The sequence below is a fragment of the Vigna radiata genome, unplaced genomic scaffold, assembly GCF_000741045.1.
Source record: "Vigna radiata var. radiata cultivar VC1973A unplaced genomic scaffold, Vradiata_ver6 scaffold_111, whole genome shotgun sequence".
Classification (NCBI taxonomy): Eukaryota; Viridiplantae; Streptophyta; class Magnoliopsida; order Fabales; family Fabaceae; genus Vigna; species Vigna radiata.
In genome coordinates this window covers 372,175-389,012 of record NW_014543596.1, presented here as the reverse complement: position 1 = coordinate 389,012, position 16,838 = coordinate 372,175, and positions in this window count along the sequence as shown.

Sequence of the window (16,838 nt, the reverse complement as noted above, 5' to 3'; positions counted from 1 at the left end):
TTTTCTTTCTTCTTCTATTTTGGATTGTCCCCTATATAAGGGAGGTTATGTAAAGTGTAAAACCACAGGTGGTGGGTGACAAACACCACTATACACTCTAGACTCCAGATTTTCATTTTCCATGCCTTAGTTTAGACTTTTCAATGCTTTTGTAGAGAAGTAGATAAACTGTTCTTTGCTGCTGACTTTGCAGAGGGATCTCACGTGGGTGACAGGCCGTGAGATTCCCCTTTTGTGATCTTGGGTACATTTTTTTTGTATTTCAGTTCTTCAATATTTAATACAATGCTATTCTTTTATTTTTCTTGCACGATTTTATGTTTCTTGCTCGTTTAATTTCGATTCCTGCAAATTACTTCTATGATTCAGTTTCTTGTTTTTAGTCTTCTTTTATTTCTCCTTATACTGTTTCATCTATTTTACTCTATTTCATTTCTGCTTGATTAGTTTGCTTTCATCAATTGATTGTACATATTAGATGTTAGGTTTTGATTCTGTGTTACAGTTTCGACCATTTCTTTTCTGATATGTGATTAGGATTAGATTTAAATTTTGTTTTCTTTGGGTTGTTTTTAAAATTCCATATTTCTATTACTTTGTTCATTCACAGTTGCAATTTTGGTTCATTATAGGTTCTATGTTTTTCCAATTAAAGTTTCTTTCTATTGTTTTTTTTAGGATAAAAGTCATTTTCCTTTCTTTTCATTTACTCATTCATGCATCATTCATTAAAATTCTTCCTTATTAGTGCATCTGTATTCTTTACATTGTTTCTGTTTTCATCACATTATCTTGCATTCATTTAGATTTAGTAGAAATATTCAGTATTAATTTTGTTCATATTAGATTTCATTTTATATTTCTTCCCCCCACCTAGTAATAGTAAATAAATAAATAGGTTACAACTCTATAATTTCTAAACTTGATTTTGCCAAGTCCTTGGATTGATCCCTAGTCAACTCTATACTACATTAGTGGGGACTAGGTTTGTTGACTTTTGTGCAACCAAAAGCCTTTCAACAAGTACAAATCTCTTTTCTTTAAATGTAAATTTAGTTCTGAGTTGGGCAAATGCTTGAGTGCTCCTTTTGCTTCAAGTCCAGATGAAATCATCTATTTCAATGTTTACTCCTTTTACCCTGGACTTCATAATGCTATTTTCAAATTTAATATTGTGGTAGAATACTTCCACCAAGTCATAATACCATGTACCTTTCATGTGGACGAAACTTGTTAAGCCTTGGACCTCCAATAGGTCGGTAAAATTTAATCCTTCTTTTCTGAATTTTCTGAACTTGATATAATATGGACGAGCCACGGTTTTTGATGGATTCATCGTATATTTGTTTCTTGACTCATCATCACTAATCCATCCAGAAGGATCAGGATTTCTTGATAAAACAATGATAACGGTCTAAAAACCGTTATTTTCATGCTTAAATATGATATCAAAATACATCCTTTGTGGCTTAGAATGAGCTTAAAATCAAGTAAAACACTTAGTTGAGTCATTAGAGAGTGAAATGTTGGTTTTAGAGATATTATGCTTGTTTTTGCATTATTTTACAGGGTTTTGATGAGAATTGAATATGGAAGTGAATTAGGACGGACTTAGACTTAAGAAAGAGGAAGAAAAAGGAAGAAAAGAAGAGTCTAAAAACCGCTCAGTGGCCAAAATCAGTGCTGAGCGGTCAGAGCGGCTAGAGGCAAACCGCTCAGCGATAAAACTGACTGTTGAGCGGTAAAACTGACCGTTGAGCGGTGGCGAGACAAAGAGGCAAACCGCTGAGCGGTTCACTTAGGCGTTAAGCGGTTACCTGTTTTTATTTGGCTTAAATTCTGTTATCTTTTTGGTCTATAAATAGACCCAATGCAATTGAAATTGTAATCTTTTGGCCAGTAGAGACATCCAGAGCTATTCTACACACCTTGAAGGAGGTTCCTTGGATGCTTAGGCTCCAATCTACCAAATTTAGGGTTTATTCTTCCATTCTTTCATTATTTTTCATCTAGATTCACCATGTCCATGGTGAGCTAAACCCTAGGTTGTTGGGGAAGAATGTAATCTTTTGAAACTCTCTTATATCAAAATTCTATCTTCTTTATATGCTTGCATATGCTTATCTTTATTAATTGTTGGGTTCCTTACCTTTGCTTAATGCTTTTATCGTTTAACTCATTCGGTAAATGTTGTTTGTCTTTATTGATACGGAGACGTACGGTAATGTCATGAACTGGGGGGAATTCCTTGATTATGATAATACTACCTAGAGATAGGGGTAGGACGATCAATTGTATTTTGCTTCTGTTTATTATGCATTATTGGTTACTAGGGGAGGCTAGAGATAACAAGCCAGTAATTGGTAATAGGCTCTTTTCGCCAAGAGATTGAGTTTAGGGTAGACTAAGAAAGTTTGCATGACAATATGATAAATAAGCTAAGGAGATAAGAAGAGTAGATATAAGAGGGTGGATACGATGAAATTGTAAATCCCAACAACTCCATTCATCCATAGTCTTTTCTAGCCAATTGATTCACTGCATCTGCATGTTTACTTTTGTTCTTTGCATTCAAAACCGAAACTTAATTCTTTTCTCAAGTCTTTTGCGATTGGTTTACACAAAAGTTAAGGCCTAAGAGTCTTTTGGGAAACGATACTTGGACTTACCCATTTTATATTACTTGATAATGATCTGGTACACTTGCCAGGGGCTTAACAAACAACTACCTTTCCTTTATCCTTGTTTGGGCTTTGGTTTGAAGAGGCCATAGAGAAATCACGATTTTAAGACGCACCTTTTTGGTCAAAGGGATATCAGAGTTTAGAAATTTGGTATTAAAGACATTAAAGACATTTCACAAAACTGAATTTAGAACAATGTAAGCATTATAGACATTTCACAAAACTCCATATTCAAATTTTAACGTTCAAAAACAGAGTTTAACATACAATCAGATAACTCAGTCGATTGAATCAATATTGGAGTCGACTGTGACTCGAGAAATTCATTTTCAAGCTAATTCAATCAATCAAATAGTTAAGCATACAGCACAAACAATCATACAACAACAACCAATCAATATAAGCATGATGCAGCAAATAGATACAGTTTGACCAGTTGTAGATCCTCAAGATATTTGATGTATTCCATAGATGATTCATTCTTGAGATCACTCTGCAACAGTTGTTTGCCCTGCAAAACAACTAAGTTTTGGTTGCTGGTACCAATTTGACTTTGGTCCTTGATTGTTAATCCTTGCTACATGTTCCTTTGGTATCCAAACACATAATCCTTTAGGAACAACAGCATTTCTCTAATAACAATTTCTAACAGTATGACCAATACAATTGCAATAAAAACATGCATTTCTAGCAGGTTTATTCAAAACAATGAATCTCCTAGCATTGGTTCTGTTAGATTGAGCTTTGTAACCAATTCCTTGTCTATTAATAATTCTGCCAGATGAGTTTAAAACAACATCTAAATTGTCTTTACCTTGAGTAAACTTAGCTAGTGCGCTAGTAGACTAATTTATCTTTTCAATATGAGTAAGACAATTTTCACAAACTTTTTCTGATGTAACAGTTTTAATTTCAACATCCTTAGCAGATAACAAAGCTTCATTCAATTCTTTTTCTAATTTCTCATTTTTTTTTCAAACAAGGTTTTTAATTCTATTTTCAAAGTCTCTTCTTTTAGAGCTCAGTCGATTTACCTTATATTGCAGTCACACAGCTTCAACATGTAACTCTTTGAATGCATCTTGCAGCAGATCATACTTGACTTCCACTGGTTCATTTGATATGTCTGCATCACTGTCATAGTCGTCCCACGTTAGACCTGTCATATAGCACAAATTTGATTCCTCCTCATGATCAAAATCTTCATCACTTGATTTCTCAGAATCTGAGTTCTCCCAAGCAATGTAGGCTCCTTTTCTTCTCATATTTCTGCCTTGAGGGAATCTTTTCTTTCCTTTTTGCTTCGACTGTAAGTCAGGACAATCAGGCTTGATATGACCTTCTTTTCCACATTCATAGCACTGGAAAACATTTGTACTGAAGCTCTTCTTTTTGCTTTGACCTACATGGTTAGACAGTTGACTATCATTTTGCATAAGTTGACTAAACTTTTTTACCATCAAGGTCATCAGTTCTTTGTCGTCCATGTCTATTTCTGAGATGTTCTTGCTTGAGGCTTTCAGAGCAATGGGCTTCTTTTCTTCAATCTCCTCTTCATCCTTTAGTCTACCAAGTTCCAATTCATGTTCCCGTAACTTACCAAACAAGGTAGCCATGTTCATAGTTGTAAGATCTTTGGATTTAGAGATTGCAGTGAATTTTGGTTGCCAATTCCTATTCAGACTTTTTCAAAATTTTGATGTTTATCTCCTCCTTATCAAATACTTTGCCAAGAGCCATTAAATGATTTACTATATGAATGAATCATTTCTGCGCATCATAGATGTTTTCTCCAACCTTCATTCTGAATAATTCATACTCCTGTAACAATGAGTTCTTTTTGGCTCTCTTGATCTGTGCCTTCATGAGTTATCTACAAAAATTCATCAATTGTCAGTGCATAGGCAATTATATTTCTAGCTTTAACATCATACTGAGCTTTTCTATTTTCATCAGCAGTCCACTCAATAAAAGGTTTTAAAATAGTTTCTTTATCAAAAGTTTTTGTAGGCACATATGGACCATTTAAAGTGGCTTCCAAAACTCCCTTATCTTGCAATTCAAGAAATATTTGCATTCGAATTTTCCAAAAAGGATAATTTTCACCAGCAAACAGAGGTGGTCTGTTTGTTGAAGCACCTTCACAAAAATTTTGAAAATAGGAAGTCATCCTCATGTTTTATAGTCGAATACGATAAAAACAGAGTCGACTAAATTTTTCAAATATCTTATGAAAACCAGCTTTGGTGCCAATTGTTGAGAAAAAAAGTAGGCTTCTTTACACCATGAGGGGGGGGGGTGAATTGGTGTTGTTTCAAAAGCAAAATCTTTTCGCAATCTTTATACAAAAGTATAAAGCTTTTTTATCTTTCTTGAAATGCAAGTAATGAAAATTTCTATGCAACGGAAAAACGTAGTTGATTGCTTAACAGATATAGTCGATTGAAATAAAAAGTGCAGGGATAGAGAAAATCAAACACTGGTTTTTATACTGGTTCGGCCAACATTGCCTACATCCAATGTCCTTCCAATCCAGGAAGCAAATGCACTATATAGGTTGTAGTTTTTACAACAAGGAATTTATAGAAGACCTCACGTCAAAAATATAAATCTCCTCTCTAACCCAAAACCAAAATATAGCTACAGAACCAAAACCAGACTTGCAGCAAGAATCCCTTCTTCTGTAATCTGAACCCACGTCAAACAATCCTCAACATGTAACCAATACTCTTCACAGGATGCCAAGCCTTAACACAGCAGACTTCAATGGTTGCCAAGCCTTCAATCAACCTAGCAGTCTTTCACAAGATGCCAAGCTTTCAATGATCAATCAAGAAGCACCTTCGTTGTGCAGTTCTGATCACACAATCAGCGCATAAGCCTTCTCCCTTTGAATCTCTCTCAAGATAGATCACCACGGTCTTCTTGGAGAATTCTTGGAGCTGTTAAGACAAAGAATTCAATCTGAAACAAGAAATGAAAATGTCAGATTCACAAAAGTCTCTGAACAACTCGTGTTTAGCTAATTTATAGTTTTCTGTTAAACAAATTGTTTCTTAGTCAAATAACCTACTAATTCAATCGATTGTATTAATACAGTTATAACAGACAGTCAACACAAAGGCTCTTAGTCAACGAAAATCAACACACATTCAATACAGTTGACCAAGACATTAATGTTTAACTAACTTTTAAAAATATAGTCATTGGAACGTGTAAGCATAACAGAATTCCAAAACAAATCAATAATACAGTCGAATGTACACTAGACAAAGTCGACTAACACATGTAAAAACATTTTGAAATTCTTTTCAATCCAAAACATCACAAAGCATTGGTTCTCAAAATCTGTACAAAGGTTTTAGAATAGTCGAATCCATTACAGGTGTATTCGATTGAACTAGAACTTTGTCACACAATTATAAGTTCATAAACGTGCTTGTGATTTTTCACAAATGTGCCATAAAATGTGTACTGTTGTCAAAGCTATTTTACTGCACATTATCATACAAGCATGTTCCACAAATATATCACACAATCAACATAGGAACATACATTACAGTGCATCAAAACATGTTCAACAGGTATGACAATCAATTCAGAATAAGAACATGTAATCCAACAACATGTGTACTGTTATTAAGCATTGTGTTGTCATCATAGAAAACTAGATTAATCTAGAGTTTGTGTTGTCAACAATCTCAACAAGTATAACGTCATATTTTTATTGTATTCGACGAGGAATATATTTTTTGAATTAAAAACTTAATACAATCTCATTGTTTGTTCGCGCTTCCATTTCTGCTTGAACTTTTTTCTTCGCAGATGACTGTGATAAAGAAAGAAGGTTATTTTTAAGTAGTTTATGTCTTTGTAATGTCATTTCGTTCACATTTCTAAGGTTTACCGATTCTTTTCGTTTATCTTTAGGCTGTTTTTCGTACCTGGTCAGCGAACTTCATCATCTTCTCCAGGGACACCATTTCAAGTATGTTTTTTTTTTTCCTTCAATATCTCTTACCTACGATAGATATTAATTTTTGGTTATCTATGTCTACGTAAGTTAGTTTTTATTTTTTTCTTTAGATTCTTTCCTTTTAGAGTACTAAAGTATGGATCGAAGCTGGATTCATCAACGTCGTATTAGTGAAGAGTATGACCGAGGGGTTTCTGAGTTCATACTATATGTTAAAGAACACGCAAAACTAGTGAATGGGGCATATTTTTGCCCTTGTGTTCGTTGTCTCAATCAAGTACATCAAGACTTGGACAACATTCGTGATCATCTATTCATCTATGGAATAATGAGAAGTTATACAGTTTGGACTTGGCAGGAGGAAGTATTATATAAGCCAACAACTTTAAGAGGTTTGGATTATGTTGAAGACTAGACGAGTGATCATTTAGACGAAATGGTACGTGACATTTGCGAAGAAAATTTTGGAAGAGCTCATTTATACGATAGTCTTAAGAATAATTCAGAGCAAGAGTTGTATCCAGGATGCATCAATTTTTTACAACCAGGTGAGGAACATTGACGTTGTCTTCGGAAAAAATAAAAAAACAACCCTTGACAAAAACATTTGGAAAAAGCAATCAATATTTTTTAATCTTCCATATTGGTGTAAACTTGATGTGCGACATTGCATAGACGTGATGCATGTTGAAGAAAATGTATGTGATAGTGTTGTTTGGACTTTACTAAACGTTAAAGGAAAAATAAAAGATGGAGTGAAAGCACAATAAGACTTGGTTGACATGGGAATCCATTCTGAGTTACATCCGCAGTCCATAGGAAGACGCACCTATCTTCCTCCAGCTTGTCACACTCTTTCAGAAAAAGAAAAACAAATTTTTTGTCAATGTTTACATGGTTTGAACGTTTCACAAGGTTATTCGTCGAATATTAGTAGCCTTGTTTCTCTAAAAGATTTAAAGTTAGTTGGTTTAAAGTCTGATGATTTTCATGACTTAATGCAACAACTTTTACCAGTAGCTATTCGAGCCATATTATCTGTGTTTGTTAGAGGTATTCTCACACGTTTGAGTTTGTTTTTCAATGCCATTTGAAAGAAAGTTGTTGATCCTCGACAGTTAGACGATTTGCAAAATGAGTCGATCAGACTTTTGTGCCAATCGGAAATGTATTTCCCACCCTCATTTTTTGACATCATGATTCATTTGATTGTCCATCTAGTGAGAGAAATTGGAATATGTGGGCCGGTTTTCTTGAGGTGGATGTACTCGGTTGAAAGATACATGAAGATCTTAAAGGGATATGTTAAGAATCAATTGAGATCGGAGGCTTTGATTATAGAGTCGTACATCGCAGAGGAAGCCATTGAATTCTGCCAAGTTATATGCCAAGTTGTGAACCAATAGGACTTCCAAAGAAAACAGTACATGAACACAGACGTGAAGGAAAGGGAGTTCGAGGAGTAAGGATTGAAAGTGTTAGTGGAAAAGAAGTTAATCAAGCTCATTTGTACATTTTAAACAACACAGAGGATGTTATTCCTTACATTTCATAGCACATTGATGAATTTAAGTCAACACATCCACGTATGAGCGAAAAGTGGACACTTAATGAACATAACAAATCCTTTTTTACTTAGTTTAAGAAAAAGATTTATGTCACTCCGAATGTTTTTGAAAATCTATTGAGACTAGCTCGTGGACCTAACACTGGTGTGATCACTTTCGACGACTATTACATAAACAATTACTTGTTCTATTCAAAGGAGGAAGACGATAAAAGTAGAGTTCAAAATAGTGGAATTACCCTACAAGCTGAGGCTGTACACTTTTCCAGTTCTAAGGATAAGAATCCAATTACAACATCAATAAGTTATTTTGGAATAATACAAGAAATTTGGGAAATTGATTATGTCACTTTTAGAGTTCCAGTTTTAAGTGTAAATGGGTTGATAGTAAATATGGTGTCGTGACAGAAGACCTCAGATTCACTTTGGTGGATTAACCATTTATTATGGCTAGTCAAGCAAGACAGATATTTTATGCCACTAACCTAGTGAATCATAAATGGTTAGTGGTATTGGAAGGCAAAGCCATGCACACAACTGATGATGAAGACTCTCTAGATATACTTGAGACAAGCTCCTTCTCATCGAGAACCATTGAAAATAAGGTTGGTGATGTACCCGATGAAATACATGCAACTCGATGTGATCACAATGAAGACACGTGGGAGAAATAGGTAAGTTTTGCATTCATTATTATCAATTCATTATGACATTAATATATTAACTTATGTTTCTAATGTTTCAAACGTTTCAAATTTGATTTTGCAGTAATTTAATACAACCTCTGCATTGTCCAATGAAGTAATAAAGATGATAAGAGAGGAATGGGCAGGATATTTGAATTAACATTTTACATAGCTATAGTTTTAGGTTTTTCCTTTCGTGATAGTAGCATTTGCTTACTTATGCAGCTTTTTAACTGTGAATACATGTATACTGTGAATATATTATTGAGAACAGATGAATATTGTCAATATATGAATGGAAAAGTGGGATCTTTTAAGTTTTGATGATAGCATTAGCTTCTTTTACTTTTAATATTTAATTGCAATTGATGAATTGATGATAACATGGTTTAAATTAATTAATTATGTGCATTTAAGAATTGGAAAACTGGTTTCTGTATTTCAGGTTTGGTTAAATGAGCTAAAACGAATGAAATATAATAAAAAAACACTAATGGTAACGTCAAATTAAACACTGTCTGACGTTAATATATGTATCTTAATGTCCCTCAAGGCGATGAGTGACGTTAATATAATGCAGTGGATAACGATGATAATAAAATGCTAGGCGGGGGATTCTACGACTCAAAGATAGTAATGTCGATTGTATACATGTTCGACGTCAACCTTACATCATTCCCCTCATAACTGACGTCAAATAATCTTTAAGTTTAAATATTTATTCGAAAATTGACGTCATATTTCCACTTCGACGTGAATATTACGTCAAATATCCTGTACGCCGCCATCAACTTTACGTTAGTTTACCCGATCATTGGACGAAAAATCTTTCTTTAAAAATAAATATTTATTCAAATATTGGACGTCAAGCTCTATTCTGAACAACATACCTTAACGTCGATCTACATAATAGACGTTAAGTTTACGTCAATTGCATTTGAACGACGTAAATGTGTTCAATTAACGTCACCCGATATTATTCGACGTAAATTTACGTCACTGGCTATAACGTCGCTACCAAATGCATCGTTAAAGGCCAAAAATAAACAACGTAATAGGCTGTTTTTGTACTAGTGTTCATCACTTGATGAACTCCAACTACAAAGACTAACTTCATCCTCCACAAATCCTTCAACTTCATGCAACTCTTCCACGTGACCTTCAACTTCAACCTCTACTTGAACACCATCACCAGCTTCTTGACCCTCATGTAGTTTTTCTAGGTCATCATCAACTCCACAATTTAATTCAACACATCACCATGTTCTTGAGCCTCATGCACCTGTTCAAATTCACCATCAACTTCACCATCTCCTTTAACACCATGACCACCTTCTTCACCCTCTTTTTCAACTTCTCCTTCATCATTACTAATATATTGAAGCATATGTATAACTTCCAGATCAAAAACAACATGCACAATGTATAAGTGAACCTCACCATTAAGCCTGGCTAAGTTAGCCATATGCATGGCACCAGTGTCATCAATCAATTGTTCTAACCTATTTTCCAACACTGAACCGCCTCCTACACAGTCCCATAAATCTTGAAAAGTATCATATCCAAAACTTTTAACTACACTCACAACCACAAAAAAACTCCACCTGTCAGGGTCAAAGGACAAAGTTGTTGTCTCCCCTTCATACTTTAGGGTACCATCACTAATAAACTTTCCTCCATGGTGGAAAACACATTGAATATCGTCCTCCATTACGCACAACACAATATAATTATATCTACACACATATTATAAAAACAAATGATGACAAAGTCTACCCTTAACCCAATCCCTTGGTGAAAAGAGCCTATTACTAATTACCGGCTTGCTATCCCTAGCCTCCCCTAGTAATTAATAATGCATGATAAACGAAAGCAAAATACAATTGATTGTCCTACCCCTATCCCTAGGTGGTATTGTTAAATCAAGGAATTCTCCCCAGTTCATGACATTACCGCACGTCCCCGTATCAATAAAGACAAACAACATTTACCGAATCAGTTAAACGATAAAAGCATTAAACACAGGTGAAGAACCCAATAATTGATAAATCAAGCATATGCAAGCATATAAAATAAATAAGAATTTGGATATATGAGAGTTTCAAAAGTTTACATTGTTCCCCAACAACTTAGGGTTTAGTTCACCATAATCATGGTGAATCTAGATGAAATATGATGAAAGAATGGAAGAGATAACCCTAAACTTGGTAGATTGGAGCCTAAGCATCCAAGGAACCTCCTCCAAGGTGTGTGGAATAGCTCTGGACGTTTCTCTCTACCAAAAGAATATGTTTTGAGTCGCACTGGGGCTATATATAAGCCAAAAAAGATAACAGAAAGATTACAGAATCTAGCTAATAAAAACAGACAACCGCCCAGGCGCCTAAGTTTTAACGCTAAGCGGTTTCCCTCTAATCGCTCTGGACGTTCAGCGGTCCATTCTGGCGCTCAGCGGCTCACTTAACCCTTCTTTTCATCCTTTTTCTTCCTCTTTCACGGGTCTAAGTCCACCTTACTTTACTTCCATCTTCAATTCACTCTAAAACCCTACAAAACAATGTAAAAACAAGTATAATATCTCTAAAACCAACTTTTGACTCTCTTATGACTCAACTAAGTGTTTTACTTGATTTTAAGCTCATTCTAAGCTATAAAGGGTGTATTTTAATATCAAATTGAAGTATGAAAATAACAGGTTTTAGACCGTTATCACAACCCCAAACTTAGAACTTTGGTTGTCCTCAAGCAAACAAGACAAAACTTGGCTTTCCACTTCTTCATCAAACAATTCAACACTTTTCAAAATTCCTTTTTCTCATAACAAGTTATTATAGAATTTAGATTTCAGTGGAATCCTATAAAGATGCATGCATGCTTTCAATCCAATTCAGTTCACATAATCAATCTCTTTCCAACAGATGTTTTGTTCATGAACGACCAATCAACTAAGCATAAATGTAAACATGGATTTAACAATTCTCACCAAGCAAGTGTTTCACTTAATCACTCAAGTGTTTAGGAGGTCACTCTACTCCCTATTGTTCACATGTCACATAAAACAATATTGTCATTCATCTAAAACAATCAAAATCTTCACATGCAAATGCCATCACAAGGACTTTTCCAAGGCTTGTAATGTGGCTGGGCTATCAAGAAAAATTGGTTTTTCTGGAATACAAAATCCTTGAGTTAAGAGAGTTTTAAATCATTCAAAGTTCAAGCACACTCTCTTTCTAACCAATCTCACTCATTCCCAACTTCTTCCCTTTTTCCTTTTTACATTGAGTTCTCTTTACATGCTTTTTCTTTTCTTCTTTTCTTTTCTTTCTCATGCATTTTTCTTTTTCAACTTTTGAACTCAATGCTTTTTCTTTTCTTCATTCAACTTTCCCCATACAACCCCAAACTTGAACCTTTTCAACACATACTATTATTCTCAACCCAACTCAAGGTAAATCAATTCAAACAAGGGTTTTCATACTGTTTAAGACCATGGTTCAAAAAGGGTATATCTTTTAAAATACGTTGGGTGAAAATTTGGCTAAGTAAGGGCTTTTCAAGCATGGCCTTGATCATATGACATAAACATGCAATTCAATCAATTATCAAGATTAAGTCAATATCATTCATGACTCCCTGTGAATAGTGCATACATCAATAAAAACTCTGGAGCTCAATACCTCACATAATAATGCTTTCTCACTTCTCATTCATGAATCCTGCTTAGCATCACAATCACAATCATAAATCGCTTACTCATCTGTTCACGTAGTTAGTGAACCATTAACCTAGATATCAGCATTCACACATTCTCAATCATCATCCATAATCAATTATCAGTAGTAAATAACTCATCATGCAATAAAATTGCACCATCGTCAAAATCAGTGTACAAGCCAAGCATAGACATAAAACTTAACCTATACTACTAATTGAAATCCTGGCATCCATCAATAGATGCCCTCAGCACAAGTCCTCATCTGAGTCATACTCTGATAACGGTCTAAAAACTGTTATTTTCATATTTAAATTTGATAAAACACACTCAGGCACCAAAGTTCACCGCTCAGCGGTTTGCCTCTTGTCGCTTTGACCGCTAAGCGGTTAGTTTTGTCGCTGAGCGGTTTCCCTCTAATCGCTCTGAGCGCTTAGCGGACCATTCTGGCACTCAACGGCTTACTTGACCCTTCTTTTCATCATTTTTCTCCTTCTTTCATGGGTCTAAGTCCACCTTACTTCACTTCCATCTTTAATTCATCTAAAAACCCTGCAAAACAATGTAAAACAAGCATAATATCTCTAAAACCAACTTTTGACTCTCACAAGACTCAACTAAGTGTTTTACTTGATTTAAAGCTCATTCTAAGCCATAAAGGGTGTGTTTTACTATCAAATTTAAGCATGAAAATAATGGTTTTTAGACCGTTATCACAACCCCAAACTTAGAACTTTGCTTCTCCTCAAGCAAACAAGACAAAATTCCTTTTTCTCACAACAAGTTATTATACAATTCAAATTTCAGTAGAATCCTACAAAGATGCATGCATGCCTTCAATCCAATTTAGTTCACATAATCAATCTTTTTCAACAGATGTTTTGTTCATGAACGACAAATCAACTAAGCATAGATGTAAACATAGATTTAACAATTCTCACCAAGCAAGTGTTTCACTCAATCTCTCAAGTGTTTAGGAGGTCACTCCACTCTCTATTATTCACATGTCACATAAAACAATATTGTCATTCATTTAAGACAATCAAAATCTTCACATGCACATGTCATCACAAGGACTTTTTCGAAGGCTTGTATTGTGGCTGGACTATCAAGAAAATTGGTTTTTCTGAAATACAAAATCCTTGAGTTAAGAGAGTTAAATCGTCATTCAAGCACACTCTCTTTTTAACCAATCTCAATCATTCCCAACTTTTTCCTTTTTTTCCTTTTACATTGAGTTCACTTTACATGCTTTTTCTCTTTTCTTCTTTTTCTTTTCTTTCTCATGGATTTTTCTTTTTCATCTTTTGAACTCAATACTTTTGCTTTTGCCTTTTACTTTCCCATACAACCCCAAACTTGAGCCTTTTCAACACATATAATTATTCTCAACCTAACTCAAGGTAATTCAATTCAAACAAGGGTTTTTATACTGTTTAAGGCCAAGGTTCAAAAAGGGTATATCATTTAAAATTCTTTGGGTGAAAATTTGGCTAAGTAAAGGCTTTTAAAGAAACTTAGAAAAGAAAAAGAGATTATTAGAATTTCGTTTGAGATGAAGGGAAGGGACGAATCAAAGCGACAAGGGCTGAATCTCAATGGATCGTGGCAGCAAGGCCACTCTACCACTTACAATACCCTGTCGCGTATTTAAGTCGTCTGCAAAGGATTCTACCCGTTGTTCAATGCATGGCCTTGATCATATGACATACACATGCAATTCAATCAATTATCAAGATTAAGTCAATATCATCCATGATTCCCTGTGAACAGTGCACGCAATAATAAAAACTCTGAAGCTCAATACCTCACACAAATGCTTTCTCACTTCTCATTCATGAATCCTGCTTAGCATCAAAATCATAATCATGAATCACTTACTCATCTGTTAACGTAGTTAGTGAAACATCAACCTGGATATCAGCATTCCCACATTCTCAATCATCATCCACAATCAATCATCAGTAGTAAATAACTCATCATGCAATAAAGTTGAACCATTATCTTAATTAGTGTACAAGCCAAGCATAAACTCAAACATAAATGCAACATATACTACTAATTCAAAGTAAAAAGAAAAAGAAAAAGAAAAATCCCTATCAAATGCTGGCATCCATCAGTAGATGCCCTCAGCGCAGATCCTCATCTGAATCATACTTATCCTCCTCCTTGGAATCCTCAAAGTCTTCATCCTCCTGGTCATCATCCTGTCCTCCTGAGGTTCCAACTGCTCTAGACCCACTACCCTGTGCCTGCCCTTGAGGCCAAGCCATCGTACTACGAAACTCATCCATAGCCCACCTGTGCACTGGTGGCTGGTCATAAAGTCCTACAGTCATCTCGACAGTGGCCACCTGCCCTCTGCAAAGGGACTCCATCCTCGCCTCCATCATAGACATGTACATGTCTCTCATCTGAAAAGGCTCAGGCTGCTGTGCCGGTGCATCTACATGCTCATCCTTTTGCTGTGCTGCCCTCCTAGGACGTCTCCTAGGAACCGTTCCAACTGGCTCGTCACCTCCACAGTACTGACGAAAATAGGAGGCATCAGTAGCTCTCCTCGGCCTCTCAAAGGGTGGAACTGCAATGTCCACTCCTACCTGCTGGCACAAGTATGTAATCAAGGACGAATGTCCCAGTGGTGTCCTACTGCTCACAGTGTTGGCGCAACTCAAAATTTCGCTGGTAATGATCTTACCAACGTTCACGTCCATCTGTCTTAGCATACAATAAATGACTAGGATCTGATGTAAAGTGATATCAGAAACATGAGAACATGGCTGGATGTTGGCATGTGTAAATGCAATCCAATATTTGGCTAGGGGAGTCAAATCTTCCCTAAGGATGTTAACTTATTCTCTATTAGGGCTTCTCTGAAAATGCCTCCCAGGGATGCACATCATTCGCTCAATGTCTTCATAATCCCTGGCCTCCCCTAATATAGTAGCATACATGCACTGCTCTCTTGGCCACTCAGCCCTAGGAAGGCGTTAATGATGTCAGGATCATAGCTGATCAAATGTCCACAAACATAGCTAATGTATCTCTCTGCGGATACTCCTCCTCTAGGCAAGGTTGGTGCTGGATATGTCTTCAGTCTCTCCCATCCTTGCCTCTCAATCTCCAAACCAAACTCTAGAGCTAGGTCAGGGATGTACATGGCCTTCCTCTCCATCAGCAAACGCCTCTCTTGGACTGTAGCATAATGTTCTTCATGTTTCCTTGAGAGGAACCTAGAAGAATAAAATCTCCTAGGTCTCTCTGGTTCCTTCCTTTTGTTGCCCATTGTTTTAACTCTCCTTGAGGTAGACATTCCTGCATTAAATCAAATACATCCAACAATATTCACAGAAACATCATTAGAGGTTAGTATAACATCAATTTTATAACTCAAATCACTCCAATTCTTGAGGAAAACAGGGCCCCTCAACATACAAACATCAAAAAATTTCAACATTTAGGCAAGTCTACTGCAAACCGCTCAGCATCCATGAAGACCGCCCAGGCGGTTTCCCTCAAGTCGCACCACCGCTCAACGCCAAAACATACTGCTCAACGGTGGAAGCTAGGGTTTTTCAAAATCTTTTCCTAAATGATCCTAATCTCCACTCTTTTCCTAATTTCATCAATCCATACCAAAATCATGCAGAAAAATTGTTCAATTGATGATGAATGTCCTCTCCGATGCAAGTCCCTCAACTAAAAACCCCAAACTTTGACTCAACAATGGTAGAAAATTGAATTTTTGGTGAGTGGGTGATGAGAAAGTGAGGAAATGTTTCTAAAAAGCTCTTGAAAGTGAAAGGAGAGTGTTAGGGCTTAGGGAGACCGCTCCGGCCAAATGCAAAGAAGGGTTTCAAAGTGAAGAACTTCAAAAACCGCTCAACTTTAAAGCAAAGCCAAGACCTATTGCATCGCAACCGCTCAGCAGTAAAATGGACCACTCAGCGGTCTGCGATAATTTTCACTTCTTCTTCTTTTGCTTTCTTTTGAGTAATCTTACCCTATAGCACTTTGTCGCAACTGGAAAATCGCGACGGGACGACGATCCAAAAAGGAAACTATTTGAAAAATATGTTTTGGAGTCGCCACCATAGTTTATTCTGGAAAACTACAGAAAAACCATAAAATGATAAGGCAAGGTCTGCGAAAACTGAATTTCGGGTTCGGGAGTCGGTTACGTGTAAGGAAGGTGTTAGCACCCCCACAA